The 16,109-nt window shown below is 33.0% G+C and overlaps 1 protein-coding gene across 2 annotated transcripts in view; it reads right to left on the reverse strand.

The window, feature by feature from the left end:
- Window positions 1–14,120, reverse strand: part of LOC135840102 (GTP-binding protein Di-Ras2) — a 40,287-nt gene extending 26,167 nt beyond the window's left edge. The window contains exon 1 of one of the 2 annotated variants that reach the window (XM_065356446.1): window positions 13,981–14,120. The gene's annotated coding sequence lies outside the window, so the exon portion shown is untranslated. Of the gene's footprint in view, window positions 1–5,182; window positions 5,397–13,980 lie in introns of those variants that run through there. The other variant, XM_065356445.1, reaches the window with a different exon arrangement.
- Window positions 14,121–16,109: the final 1,989 nt, after the last annotated feature.

Genomic DNA, 16,109 nt, shown 5'->3' on the forward strand with positions numbered 1-16,109 from the left:
CGAATCATTGGCATACTTTTGGGCGCCGACTAGAGGACATTTCTGCGAAATACAATTTGTTTCATTAAATAATACGTCTTAAATTCCCTTATATTCTTTTCCATCGAAGATTTTGTTACATGGAATACAATAGAAGTTATTTCGTTATATTGAATGCAATACGATTTGAACACCGAAAAAAAAAATTGTTGAAATTACGTCTGTAAATTCTCTACATATAATAAGTATCAAATACGTTGTTGGTTGCCTTGAAATTTGGGTCAAGTTTTTCCGCACAAAATTCTGCCTATGTCATTGAAAAATTTCCTCGTGGTTTAAATTTTAGCAATCTTTTCAGTTTTCACGAGCGTGTCGAATTGCCAGGAAGTGAAATTTTTTTTATTATTTCATTTGCTTATTTTTTTTTATGATTATTGATTATTGAGTAATATTTCACATATATCGGATGTTTTGCTTATTTGTAGTGATTTTCTGAATAATATGAAGTATTTTAAAGAGTCTCTTCATAAGAAAGGTACCCCCAGTCCCCCATTAAAGGAAAATTTTTTGAAGCGAACAAAGCTAAAATAGAAGCAACAAACTACTGGGAAAAATTTAAGTGCTTAAGTGCATTTTTCGATTTCTGGCGAATTTAAAAAGATCAAATTTGAGCCAAAAATTGAAACAAGATAAAATTTTAACAAATTGACCTGGAAATCTGAAATTTACAATGTATTATCCTATTTCAACTCCCCCCCCCCAAATCGATTACAAATATTATATTCGAACCATTTTGAGAAGTTTTGAAGCCTCCAGCAGTTTCTTGATAGTTGAAATTTCCTCAAAATTTTAACCATCTGAATTTAGAAAACTAAAATTTACTTTATACCCTAATTTCAACATGCGCGTTGAGTCAATTAGAGGTGGTTTCAAACCGTTCTGGATCTGGAGTCTCCGGTTATATTATTTTGAAAATTCCAGATTTGTCCAAATTAATGTCATCCGAAAAATGAGATTGAGTAACTGGAACTATAAGAACTGAAGGGAATCGTTTGCTGCCAAATGCGACCAACTCAAGATCAAAAAGATAGTGGTACCAAGACTAGGGTGTGGTCTGGATAAACTGGAGTGGCCAACGGTGAAGCAATCCATCATGGAATGCTTCAAGGCTCACTCAGTTACTGTCAGAGTAAGCACTCTGAAGGAGGAATAGCTTCAATCCCGATCTACCAACCAAGCATTGACCTGAAGAAGCCCTGTAAATATAACCCATCATGATGCATTACCTCAAGCTGTAAATAACTATAGTTATATTGTTCAAAACCTATGCATGCCCTACTTAAATATATATTTTTTCTCAACACCACGAGCTTAAATAAATTTAGTGTGGGTTTCTTGTATTATAATACTGTACATTTGCAAAAAAGACCAATTTAACTAATCATACTCATTTTCCTACATTTTTCAGCTTAAATTAATTAGTCACAATTAGTTTGTACTCTCAAGTCCAATGTGAGAAGCCAGTGAGAAGCCCTTAGCAAGTGCACTGGTCTCCTCGCAAAAGTCCACCCATATAAGAAACTCGTGTAATGCAAAGGGGGGGAGACCAACACTCGTTGAACCCCCCTAGGCACCAAATTCTTCTCCCTATAATCCTTTTCCCAAGACGGGTTGGGGGACTCAGTCTACCTGATGAGCATGCTTTTGAGGGTCAAATTTTTAAAAAAACGCTATAAAATATAGCAGAAACTTTGATGAGGAAGGTCGCAAAAACATATTATACACATACAGGTGCATCTTCAGCTAAGATTTTAGGTGTTCAAGTACATTTTTAGATTTCTGGTGAATGTTAAAAAATCAAATTTGCACTAAAAATGAAAAAAATATCAAAATTTTACTATCAATTTACCTATAAATCTGAAATTTGGTATCTACCTTATATTTTTGACCCTTTGAATCGATTGCAAGTGATTTCGAACCGTTTTGAGCCGATTTGGGGAGCTGTTTTAGCAAATTTTTGAAAGTTCAAATTTTCACAAAATTTCAACCACTGAAGTTGGACAGCTGAAATTCATATTCTCTTCTAATTTCAACATGCTAAGTTGATTGAAGGTGGTTTCAAGACCTTCCCAGATATATTTTTAAAATTCCAGATTTTCAAAAAGTGTCATAAAATTTTTTAAATTAGCTTTAGCATTGCATTGATTACATGCCATTTTTCCAAAATCAGTTTCCTCCAGTTCAGAGCTGTTTTGGCTCGATTGATTTTTAAAAATTCACGAAAAATGCACCTTGAGCTCCTTAAATTTTGGTAGACGATGTACCATGTATATATTTTTGTATGCTATTTCGATATTAGCTTTGTCTAGTTCGTAAATTGTTTCGCTAGTTGGAATACCTATCTCGTCAGAGTTGCTGCTAGATTTTATAGCGTTTTTTGAAAAATTTGGTCCTCAAAAAGGCACTTTTTTCCACTCGTGTTGAAAATGACTTTCAAAACGTGATGGTGGATGTAGGACATCATAACAAAAATAAAAGATTAATTTGTTATAGTTCCAGCTACTCAGTCATATTTTCAGAATTTTACTCAAATTGTTTCAAAAAATTGGGAGCCTCATTCAAAAAATACTACCTTGTATTTTCTCCACTGGCATCAACAAACTTCAAAACGTTATTGCAACTGAAATGTGACCAGAAACGATGTTTTCCAAATAATAACCAGCTTTAGAATTTTCCATCTACATTCTACATATTTATGTATAATTTTTGGGCAATTTTGAAAAATTTAAATCTCTGTAAAACCCTTGATTTTCCGATTGAACAACCAGAAAACCTTTTGTGGACTACTTCATGGCTTCTCATGCTTGAGTGTATCCTTTTTAATTTCAAGATTTCGAAATTAGTCGTAATTTTGGTTTTGGGAAAATTGACTGCTTATTCAAACATACCTACTGGAAATTTTTTGCTCTTCGATTTTTGTTCAATATTTTTTGTTTTTCAAAATAGCTGAATCACCCAAGTGTTGGTTATTTTCATTATTTCTTTTAAAAATACCTATGTTTGTTTTTTTTCCTTTCTTCAAGTCCAGATATTAAGTACAGAACCACGATTTTCTGGAACAATGGGGTATTGAGTATAAAGTAACTAAGTATAATTATATGATCGATATTTTCAAAATAAAAACTTGATCAATCATTCTATTCACAAATGTTCTTCGATGTAAATTTGTTACGTTCATAGATCTGCAACACAAGTAGAAAAATACTCCGAATACAACAATAATATTCCTAATATACATATAGGTACGTCAAAATCTTAGATTCATTCGACTTATGAATTCAGGCAATCGGCGATATTACCGCCGAAATGTTTTTATTCGTTTTATTTTTCGTCCAAAGAAGGCGATTTTAATGATAATAATAAAAATAAACATCCACAACCTGTCAAAAAATTCCAACAACGTGAATATTGGAGTACTTTACTGACACTCTACTCGTATTCCGCCAAACTTCCATTATTTTTTCTGTTTCATTAACACGTTAGATAATTTCAAAGTATGTCGATACCCTTCAATGAATACGGTAGGCAAACATAAACACATGTACCGCAAATATCGACTCGACGTGTTGGTGTTACCTACATTTATTACGTCCCTCTCTGTATAGTTAAGGTACATATCTGTGATAAACTTACAGCTTTAAGTACGTGTTTCGAACTCGCTCCTTCGATATCGACGCGATTAACACCTTTGCTAGTTTTCGTTTTTCTACGTACCTCTACCCACATTATAAAATGCCCATCACACACACACACTACCAAAAAAATATACCTACATTACGTACAGAAAGCATTAAAAAGAAAACCACGCCTTGAAAGATACCCATTAATGAGTGTTTTTTTTCTCATTCTTAAATCACCATCTTATTCCAGAAGATAAAACTATGAAAGAATGTTCACTCGAGAAAATGTTTGCCTTTTTTTTTGGCATGTTTAATCGAGCAATTTTATGTGAATTTTCCAAAACGACGAGAAAGAATCAAAATACACGAAGCTATGTTCATTATTAACAAATCAAAAGCTAAACAGTGCACAACCAACAAATCCAACCAACTCCCACGAATAGCCGAACATTCCTTCGTTCTTTTTAACTTTTTCTTGTAATTTTAGTTCGCTTGAAGAACCAAAGAAGGAATTTGGTATTTTAATGTCAAAGAGTTTCCTTTATTCGTAGGATACGGTCAGAAGATGTTTTTCGAGCGAATGATGGTAGAGTATAAATAGGTATGGTTATTTCATTTAAAATACAATCAAAGGGATTAGATGTACGCGAATGTAATCAACGAGTAGTTTTTCATTCATAGATGAAGATAATTATTTGATGTATGTATTAGATAAGAAGATAGGTAATTTGCCACAGTGTACAGTTTTTTTACCTCATTCAAGGCACCTACCTAGTACCTATCCTATCAAAGAATACGATGAAATTTAAAGTTTAATAGTGTTTTAGTAGTTGGTATTTGAAACTGAAACGAAAATAAGTTAATTTGAGTGGAATCATTTTGTCGTACAGGTAATTCTGTATAAGTAAGCATCCATCTCTCAGTATCAATGTAGATAAATAAACAAAGCATGGTCGCTCTGAAATCCATTCAAAAATTTCCTCATTGAACTTCTCAGCAAACCTTTCACCCAGACAGATTCATAATGAATAATGATCGAGCAAATACAGGTAGAAACCGAAGTGCAATATTTTTGAAAACCATCACTTCTCATACAAACATTTTGTAAAAATTATAGTAGACAAAAAGCTTTGCTTAGTCAAATGAAAATCATTTCTTAGGTAGGTAAATTTAACAGAAACGACTAAACGAGTTATATTTGACGATATAATTGTACGAAAATGAATTATAAAGATGATTTTGTTCACCAATTTGGAATTCGGATACACATTGAAACTCTCAAATTATTCCAATCGGAAAAAATACTCGTACATTTACGCAGAACACGAGAATACAATATAACTATACGAATCTAGCCGAGTATCCAATCGAAGAATTAATTGAAATGATATCAAAATACGTGTATTTTTCTCGAATCAAAAATCTACTAATCCCACTCTACGCTGCACTGCGGTAAGTATAATTATCTAATCGTGAATTTTCAGCTTTGTTTTCGAGCATTTATAATATCGATACGTAATTACCTGTCGAATCAGAAAAAACAGTCCGCAGGTCGAAGGTTCATATGGATCGATGCCTGAAATACATCCGCGAGTGTAATTCATCTAAAGCACATTTTCGTTTCGAAAATATTGAATTTTTTGTTTTTAAAAAACGATTATATATAAAGTAATTATCGAAACAATGCACGGTTAATGTATATTTTCGACAAACTCGCGAATAAATGTCATCGCTTCGTTTTTGGTAAGCATGTTCGTGCGAGAATTTCACGCAGGCGTGTTTCCTTTGAATGTACGACAGCTTAGAAACCTATTACATTTCGCTCGTGACCAGGTTTCAGCTGCTTTTCGCTGCGGATACCACCTACGTAGGTGGAAGAGTACCTAGCTACAGAGAACTTCGAAATTTGAGCGTTTTGTTGTTGGTGGTTTTTATAAATATATGATTTTATAGATTTAGAATGCAGAAAGCTACCTACGTAATCATCGAAGCTAAAGAAAAATTGCACAATTTGGCTGACAAAGTTGCAAGTATAGGTATAGGTATTCTGAAATAGAAATTAAACAAAATCCAAAGTTTATTCGATATAATCAAGTTAAGCTCACAATACGTTCATAGAGTCTGTTTACTCAACTCTTTCTCAAACGTATAATACTTCTTATGTGCGATCAATAGATACTTATTCTATTCAGAATCCTACATTTTTTGTTTTATCGTAGGTCGTAGCCCGTACGTTTCTAACTTTATATTGACACTTGGAGCTGGATTTAGCATTTACTCGTTCCATTGTCAGTTGTCATAGCCAGAAGTAAAATTACCACCCTTCTATTAAACGACTTTAGAACATTGCCACTGTATTTTAATGCATGTAAAATGTCACCCAGGCCTCTAATATATTTATGCAGACTGTACAGTGCACATAAAAACCGCACAGAAAGAACTAGACAAGTCGAAAATTTTCAAAAATGAGTTTAGGGTCGAATTAAATTCACACTGAGCCCTGAGGAGTGAAAAAATGTATCCATTTGGATTTTGAAAAAAATTGATGTTTTATTGTAAAAATGGTCTTTAAAAAATAGAGGAGGAAAGAGAAATGAGCCTAGACCAAATCTGAGGCAAAAGGAAGAAAATTTCAACATTAATAAGTATTTAGAATGCGAAAATTTTTCATTATCTCATCGCATGATAATCGATTTTTATCGAATTCAAGTTGTTACAAAACACTAATTTTTCAGTTTTTTGCTTGATTTTTTCACGAAAAGAATGACTTTTCAACTCATAACTGGCGTATCGCTTCATTTTTTTTCTATTATGCTTCGAGTTGTGTTTGTGGGATGTTGTGTGATAGGTATATTTCCGGTCATTACTTTTTTGAAATTCAAAAATTCACTACAAAGTTAGAGCATTTTGATACTTTAAACGCCGCAACCCAAGAGTTTAAGTAGGTTATACTTGCCTGGTTCTTTCTATGCACCTACTCTTCAAATGTCATTCCAGAAGGAGACGAAAATATTATCATTTTTTTCAATGGTAATTTTTTTCTATTCTATTATCAATTTTTTCATCAATTTTTAGGCTGAATGAATGAGATATGCTTTCTTTTCAGAAATAAAATCAACATAATCTACGTTAAAAAGTCTTCTAAAAATTCATTCTAAAAACAGTAGACCTAATGTTGATCACTTATTGACAATGATACCACATAAAGCTAAAGATTCAAATACCCACTCCAATTTTCCCAATGACCTATCCCATACCCCAAACTTCATGTCCCAACCTCATCTATCCCGATTAGTGATTAGTCAATGTTACACAATACACTAATTCGGATTTTGAGTAATCAGTAATCACTCAAAAAAAAAAAGTTTCTGAAAAATTTATCTGAAATGCATACAAACTCATAGAGAGTGGATGGATATTAAGTAGTTCTGGGAAAAATATGAAAAAGCCTTTGACAACGTTAAGTGGAAGATATTAAGGGGAAACCTTGAAAAAAATGGGAGTACCAAAACACCCGATTGGCCTAATGAAGAACCTGTACAAAAACAACAACGCACAGGTGAAGGTAGAAGGAGAACTGACTGATCATTTTAAGACTTGCAAAGGTGTGAGGCAGGGATGCATTCTCAGCCCAATACTGTTTAACGTGTTTAACGCATACTTATGGAGAATGGATAATGAGGGAAGCTCTAGAAGGATGGAAGAAAGGAGTTACACTAGGAGGCAGGAAAATATTGAATCTGAGATATGCAAATGACACTACAATACTGGATGGAAAGTGAAAACATCAACAACATGAAGGAGATCATGACTCATGAGCAAGATTAGAGCCCTGCGCCAACAACAAAATGATTGGCGGCCTGGCTATGGCAAGTGTAGCACAGTGGCTGGTGGTGGAGCAAGATTAGAGCCCTGCACCAACAATAAAATTATTGGTGGCAGCTATGGCAAGTGCAGTACTGTGGCTGGTGGTGGAGCCGATTCCAGCCAACGTTTTTGGCGGCTGCAAAAATTTTACTCGGGGGTGGCTCAGCCGGGTAAAAAACTGAAATTTTGCAGTAATTTTTCGTAAATTATAAAATTACCCCAAAATACGAATTTGTGTGAAAAATTAGATTCAACTTCTCAGTCTCAAAATAGAAATAGGTACGTATTCTTTTCTGAGCTGAGAAGAGAGACCATTTTTGATTTTCAAAGTAGTGGTGTCAAGTATCGTCAAAAAAAGGTATCGATTAGTATCGAATGACTCTCCAAAAGTATCGATAAGTATCGATACTATTGATACTCCAATTTTTCACACTTTTGCCCATGTTTTTTTTTTAACCAATGGGCCATGGCCTAGAGGAAAAAACGAAAAATACAGTGACAATTTTACAGCTGCTGGAATTTTACAAAAATTTGAACAGTTTTTGGTAATTTTTGTTTTTTTCATGCTTTTACTCGCACTTTGGGAGGTTTAAACTATATTTTGCTATTTTGCACCATTTTTGCTAAATTTTAACGAAATTTTGTATTAGATACTCGCTCAAAAAGTATCGATAAGTATCGAATACAGCCAAGTATCAATATCGATACTATCGATATTTTTTGACACCACTATTTCAAAGTATACCTACCTATGGCAGTAGGAACTTGACAGAGGTGCACCGCGCTAGTGTCGCCTTGTTTCTGATTGGCTGACGAAAGGTCTCGGTGTAAACATTGGAATGTTATGTTGTCAAAATTGCCAAAAATTGTTGTTAATAACAGGACCTTTCGTTAGTTCCGGCGTTTTTGGCTACAATTTCCTAGAGTGCGACAGTTGTCTTGTCAAACCCGTATACTGAAAAGTTTTGCCACTTTTGCCAGTTTCACCACTGGAAAAAATCAAAATATGCGAAAAAATCACCCTGAAATTTGCCATTTGAGTGAGTTAAGCCAGCTGAGTGAAACAGATTACTCGGCGGAGGCTGCAGTGGCTGAAGGAATTTTTGAAACGGTGGCGGTGGCATAAAAAATGTTTGAAAAATTGGTGGTGGTGGTGGCGGCGCGGTGCAGGGCTCTAGGCAAGATTGATCAAGTTAACCTAGCCAGGGGTCTGAAGGTGAACAAATCAAAGACCAAGATGATGATAATAGATAGGGGGAATGACAACCAACCTGAGCTGCAAAAGATAGATGGAATTGAAGTAGTACAAAGCTTTGTATGTAGGTATATCTAGGCTCTGTAATAACAATGGAGGTTCAGAAGATGAGATAAGATGTGCATCGATTGCAAAAACAGCAGTAGGAAAACTGTATCGAATTTGGAAAAGCCATGGAATCATTAAGAGAACAAAATTAAAGATTGTAAAAATGCGTGTATTCTCAATATTCCTATATGCCTCAGAAACATGGACAGTGAAGAAAACAGATCAGAGCCGGATAGATGCATTTGAAAGGTATTGCTATAGACAACTGCTAGAATCTCATGGACCAAAAAAAGAACAAACAGGTCAATACTGGGAGAACTAGGTGTGAAGGACAGACTCAGCACTATTATAAGAAGGAGGATCCTGAGATATTTCAGACATATAGAGCGGTGAGACAACCTAGAGAAGCTGACTGTTCAAGTACACATAGAGGGAAAGGTCACGCAGGTTATCGCCCACAAGGCACATGGATCTTATAAAAAAAAAGGCTACAGGACTCACCCTCAGAGAGTGCACCAGAGAGGCTGAAGACAGAGAAAGTTGGAGGCAGCTGATTGGGGATGCTCCATAGTCACGAATCACGATGCTCAGATACGAGTGAACGACAAAGAAGAAGAAAGGAAAAAGTAACCAAAAATTCTTACTCAATAACTCATTGTCAGAAAACCAAAAAGACGAGTCAAACGTCACTTTTACTTTTTTTATATATATTGTCACGTTTGGAGCTTTTTTGATCGGATAGAAGAGTGGATTGAAAAAATTTACTAGTATTTTTTCGAATCAGTAACAACCTTCTTCGAACATTTTTTGAATCATGAAGAAAAAGTCGCAAAACATTAAAAACTTGTGTTTTTTATTTCCAAATTTTTAAATGTACATACATAGGTACATTCTTTTGATACATGCAACCTCGCCACTCCACATCCTCCTACTCTAAAATTTTTAGCAAAATTAATTTAAAACTCGTAGGGCAAAATGTCGTCGATCTAGATCCTTCTCTCAGTTTTAGTGCAATCGACCCTAAAAGCAATTCATTCAACAGAAAAAAAGGTGGAATTTCAAATTTACAGCGTATAGTTCTATAGCCAAAGGGTCCAACTACATAAATGCGCATACATGTATCTATTATTTAGGTACGTAGGTACCTAGCGACATTTCACGAGACTGAAAATTTACACTCCAGGCAAAAAATCGTCTCGTTTTTTGTTAAACCAGGTCTTTCGATGCGGTAGGTACGTATGAATTTGATAGGTAAATTTTCGACATTTCTGATCGTATGACGTAGATTTTAAAAATTCCGAAAAGAAAAAAAAATTAATCTTGGAAAAAAAGATACAGCAAGCAGCGAAATTGGTTGCCATCGTAACTTTTCCAATGTAAGCCAACTTACGCCTACTGCATCCCGTGTTTCCCCAAGGATTTCACATGTAACGTATTAACATCTTCTGAAAACGATAAAATGTTCAAATTAATTTTTTCACTATCCCTTATGTGTAGAGTTATGGTATCAATTTCGCCGGCGATATTATTTTAAGCGATTACTGATTATATTCTGAAACTGAGCCGAATATTTTTTTTAAAAACATTTTTGGTCAGAAAAGTATCGCGTAAGCTCTCTCGCCTTCGAACAAGTTTTCAAACCAATTTACTTGCCGGAGATTTATTAAAAATTTAAACTTTGGCTGTTTATTGAATGAAAAGTGGGTCAACTTGTACATTACCGAAGCCTTGGCTCGGCAAACTTTACTTGCTTACAAGTGAGCTTAGGTAGTACTGTTCGCGCGTTGAGTTTCTTTTTTCGTTTTTCGTTTTTTTTTTTCTCATTCTCTTTAAACTTTGGAAAATGATTTTTTTAAGGGTATAAATAAACTCGGACAGATACTTCTATCTTTATCAGTAGATAATCATAGTATATCTTTGGAAGATTATTTTCTGTGGGCGCTGATGTACTTACTCGAGTTTCCATCTTTTTTTCGAGTTTTTGGAAACTAGAAAAAAACTGTGATGATGTAGGTACCTACACGTTTTTGCTTCCCAAAAAAGCAAGACAACATTCGAACATCACACAACTTGTTGATCGGTGCGCAGTTTTTATTTTTCCCGTTCTCAAACCTCGGTTTTCCGTTTTAGCAATTGAAAGTTTTTATTGAGGAGCTGCTCGGGTAAATATAGTCAACCTTAAAAACTGAAAAAATGGGGTGGGGGGACTCAACAGACTGTAGGGAACATTTTGAGCCTCCAACTTGTAAAAACTTACGTTAGAAATCAGAAAAAAAACTTTTTTTTGAAAATATTTTTTCAATTTTTTAGGTTATTTTACGCAATTTTGGAATATGTCCAAAATTGTTAAATTTCAAAATTTGAAACCCCTTGAAAAGTGACGGTAGAACTTGAAGACCTAAAATGTTTCCCACGGTCTTTTGAGGTACTCCCACAACCCCCCTTCAATTTTCCAAAAAAAGGCAAGGACGAACCACCCTAGTATTCATGGAAATATTGCCTTTGCTCAAAATTTAAGGTATCCACTGGAGCACTTGGAAAATTTTAATAAAATCAAGAATCGTACCTCTTGGGTCTTTTATCCCTTCAATTTCCGGAATTGGCAAACTAATTAACGCGCTTGTGTAGCACGATTATCAGGCGAACTATTTCACACATGAAACGGAACACCCGGTGGATATGACCTTGAAAATTGGATTCTGAAATAAACTTGAGTTCAAATCAAAAAATCTCTCGTTTACTGCAAACAACTTCTCAACTTTTGAGAAATTTTCAAACATTCACGGTTCACGTTGTGTAGGTGTAGGTAAGGAAAAGGGTGTCTATTTGTATTTCGAGAAAATTTTTCATGTACTCGTAGGTATGAGAATAGTTTTTATCGACTTGACATAAGAAATATTTTCAATCAGGTATCTTTTTCTTCGAGCTTGAGGGTTTGTTTGAAAATTTGAAAAAATTTCTGAATCACTACACAATCTTTAGCAACTAAATTGAGACTAAAATTTTAAATCTCTGCCAAAATCGTTATTCAAGTTCAGTTCAAAAAAATTTATTCCCAAATCATCATGAAAAAAAAAAATTCAAAATCACTATAAAAATTCGTTTAAAGTTGCTGCAAAAAAATTCATTGGAAATCATCACAAAAATAAGCTCTTACCACAAAAAAATTTGAAATCACTCCTAAAACACGTACCTACTCTTTCCTTTTAAAAAAAAATCTCCAAAAAATTAATTCTATACTCCTGAAATCAACAATTTTTCAATTTCAAAAATTATTTTAAAAATTAAAAAAATAGTATATTACACAACGAGGGCCGAAAAAGTGATTTTTGACGAGGGTGAGGTTTGTGACCCGAACGAAGTGAGGGGAACAACTCACACGAGTCCAAAATCACTTTTTCTCCGAGTTTAGTGAAGTAATTTTTCCTGAACGAGGGTGGAAAGTACTTATTTTTACATCCGAGCGATTCTCGCGAGGTTGGAAAAGTAGTACTTTTCACCCCTAGATAGGAAAAAATATGTTTAAAGAAAAATCATCCAAAAAATCAACTCAAATCATCCAAAAATCGTCTCCCATTAGGTCTAATAGGTACCTATGTTGAAAAAATTTAAATTTATTTCAAGTATTCCAAAAAATTACTCGTTTACGTAAACTTTGAAAAAAAACTAAAAAGTGCAAAAATTTTGTAAATTTGTTGAAATTTTATTCAGGAATCTGAAGGGAAAGATGAGATGTAAAAAATTTTAAAATTACCAAAATTTCAAATCTAATTCGAAAAATAAATTATAAAAGCAAACAAAAATTCATATATTTTCCAATTTCCATACAAGTTCAGTACCACTTCAAAATGTTTTTTTTTTTTTTTTTTTTTTTTTATTGTTAGAACATTTTGATGCTGCATAGAAATAGTCAGTAAGTAGGTACTTTTATATAAGTTTTTATACTTTTATCCAGAATTTCAAAAAATTCTAAAATGAAAATATCAAAAACTCCCTCGACATTGAACCTTTCGTTTCATTCTAATCAAATTTTGTGGTGATGTGAAAATTTTTCCTAACGACTTATTGAAGTACGAAATGCGATGGTAATGGCATATTGATGAATAATTTTGAAAAATTGGGCAAAAGAGTTGAAACAGAGTTGAAAAGTAGTAGAACTTCTTAAAAATAATCATCGATTCAGAGTTCTTTTTTTAAAAAAAAATGTTGAATGAGTTGACTTGGAACTCTCTTGAAGAGTTGATTCATTTTCAATTTGCTCAACCCCGAATCAGAAAATTTTTGTCGAAACGTGTTTCGCTCAGATATTCTGACACCTGATTAAAGTAAATTTTACATCCATACCTGCTCGAATTTTTTATCGATAAACATCTAGAAAAAATTTCAATAAAAATTCAAGTTGAACTTATCTCTGTTGACGGGGATGATCCGGAAGTGGAAAAATGATTACCTCTAGAAATGGTTCGGTACCTAACCTTTTATTTAAAATGTACTTCTCATTGTAACCACATGAAAAATCGAAATGCCGCTAATAAAACAGAGTGACCCATATATTTCACCGTTCACTGAATGAGCTAGTTTTTTTTTCAGCATGAACCAAATTGAGATACCTATATACCGCCTACCTATACCAGCCTCAATCAACTGTATGTTTCCGGTAAGTACATTTCGTTGAACCTTCCATACAAATGCTTAAAACGTGCACTGCAGTCGAGACTCAGCAATTTTCATACAAGTAGGTAATGGGTACAGAGCGTCTTAAGAATCTGCGAATTAATTCGCCGCAAACAAACAAACAAATAAAAAAAAATCATAATAAAATTTGATTGTTCTCGAATTATTGCACAAATCGATACCTACCTACCTACCTACCTACCTATTTAACAAAAATTATATTAAATAGTTAGTTATCGTGTCAACGCTAATTACACCGCGTAAAAAACTTACCTAGTAAAATTTATTTTAAATTATTTTCAATATTTTAACGACCAAGTATAAGTATGCGAAAATAAGACCAACCTATAAACGTTAACATCTTACAGGCACGAAAACCGTATTAACATATTTCTCGCGTCCGTCCATAAAAAGCAAAAATGATGAACGACCATTTCCCATTTAATTGTAATAGGTGATAAAAAGCGACATAAATACCTTAATGACGTAGACAGTATTCGAAAAGCCTGTATCGTATTCCGCAAAATAAATATAACACATTTGAGAAACGAAACTTGCGCGGATAGAAGGGAATGAAAAATTGCACTATACTTAATAAGTGATTTCGTTTTAACCCGTACTTTTATATAGCGGATCAATATTTCGCCAGCAACTACTGAACACAGTATAAGGCGGCAAAACACTGGGAAATTTTCCCAATCCCCGTAATGAGATATTATTTACTTTAAAACTAACATTTAAGCGGCTCTTTGTCACACACTAATTTCTCAACAAAAGGGATTATTTATTTAACGCTATGATGAACCAAAACAGTCTCAACTGCGTGACTGAAGTTTAATACACCGTGGTAACAATACAATTATTATTACCTACCCAACTTATACGTATGAAATTGAAATTACCGTTTTTTTTTCTTCTTCGAAATTATTTTAATATTTATTACGATTATTTTTATCCCAGTTCTTTTTTATATTTTGTTTGTTTTTATAAAAACTGGAGCTGTACTTAAGTACTTCATCGAATATTAAACCCACGTACTTATTTGGGCAATTGAAATTCTGTATTCTCATATAGTAAGACATTTTTTTACACAATATTTTTCAAGTAGGTAGGTAGGTATATTTTATAGTATTTCTAAATTCTATGTTAGATTTTCCAATGTATTAAAATTAATAACCATTGATGTCTGGAGTAAATATAAGTTCAAGTTATTATGTATTTTCATGAGTGTATCTTGAAATAAAATTTTTTCAAATAATTAAAGATTCGTGGATTATAGATTTTTTTTTCGTTTACTCAAATGTAAGTACCTATTAAAAGTTTGTTTGTATTTTGGGATTATATCATTCAACATTTTCGTTGTTTTAAGAATAGAACTTTGATTTCGCAAACAATTTTTTCGTCAGACTACATGATATTTAGAAAATATTACTCGAATGTAAATGGTAGATAGGTTTTAATTCGAGGATTTTAAATGCATAATTTTCCCTCTAAAAACACGTCGTTGATTAACATGGTGAGAATTTTTCTCTGGGAAAAGCTGTCTTGAACTTTCAAAACAAGCCTGAAGATGTCGTTATATTACAGACAATTGGAGGTACGTTTGAAAACTGAAAACAATAAAAACTTTTATTCAATGTCTCTTTGAAATAATTCGATTAAAAAAAGATCAATTTTTAGAGTGGTAAAATCTTGTGATTATTCATCTCATGCAACAATATACTTACTTACATAATTTTGTGACTAATTCAACAACAAAAAAAAAAAAAATGTGAAGTAGGTATTTAGGTAATAAATATTATAATGATTGTTTTTTTTTCAAAATTAACTCAACACTTTAATTTATTTTTTTTAAAAAAACGAATAAACACAGATTTTTAAATTATTTTATTATTAACGTGATTCGATAGCCCTACTTCACTTTTTATTTCGATAAAAATTTGTTTCGATTTAAATTTCATACGAAGATTGACCAAAATGAATAGGTTGATTGAGGGGGATGGGAGAGTGGTGGACACATGTGATTTTGGTCTCTTATGCATTCTAAGTGGTGTATTTAAAATTCAATTTTGAACGAATCATCTCTAAATTTGTGATCAAGAAATATAAAAACATTAAATTATAAAAAATTGTTTTATATGTAATTTTTTTTTTGTTGAAAAAAATGAAATAAAAAGTAAAATATCAACATATTAAAAGGGAAGGGGACAAAACACAATTTTCAATCCAAAATTCTAAATCTCAATTTGAATAGTTTTTTTTATCGTAATAATGTACTAGATGAATCCCATGCATCTAACCTTATTCTTTTCATCAGTTCACCTTCTCCCTTCTTCGCCCTGATAATAATATATTTTTTCTTACAAGCAATTCACGTAAATATTCTTTTCATCAGTGTTCACCTTCTCCCTTCTTCGCCCTGATAATAATATATTTTTTCTTACAAGCAATTCACGTAAATAGAATTGCATACTTTGTCCCTGATTTATTGAAAACAGAATATTACATTAGAATAATTATTGTTGGTCTTGCATGAGTCATGAATCATCGGGCATAGGTACATCAAATCGTAAACTTGATGTTGTCGCTACAAATTTCATTTTTTT

Source organism: Planococcus citri, chromosome 3 (genome assembly GCF_950023065.1).
Source record: "Planococcus citri chromosome 3, ihPlaCitr1.1, whole genome shotgun sequence".
Lineage (NCBI taxonomy): Eukaryota > Metazoa > Arthropoda > Insecta > Hemiptera > Pseudococcidae > Planococcus > Planococcus citri.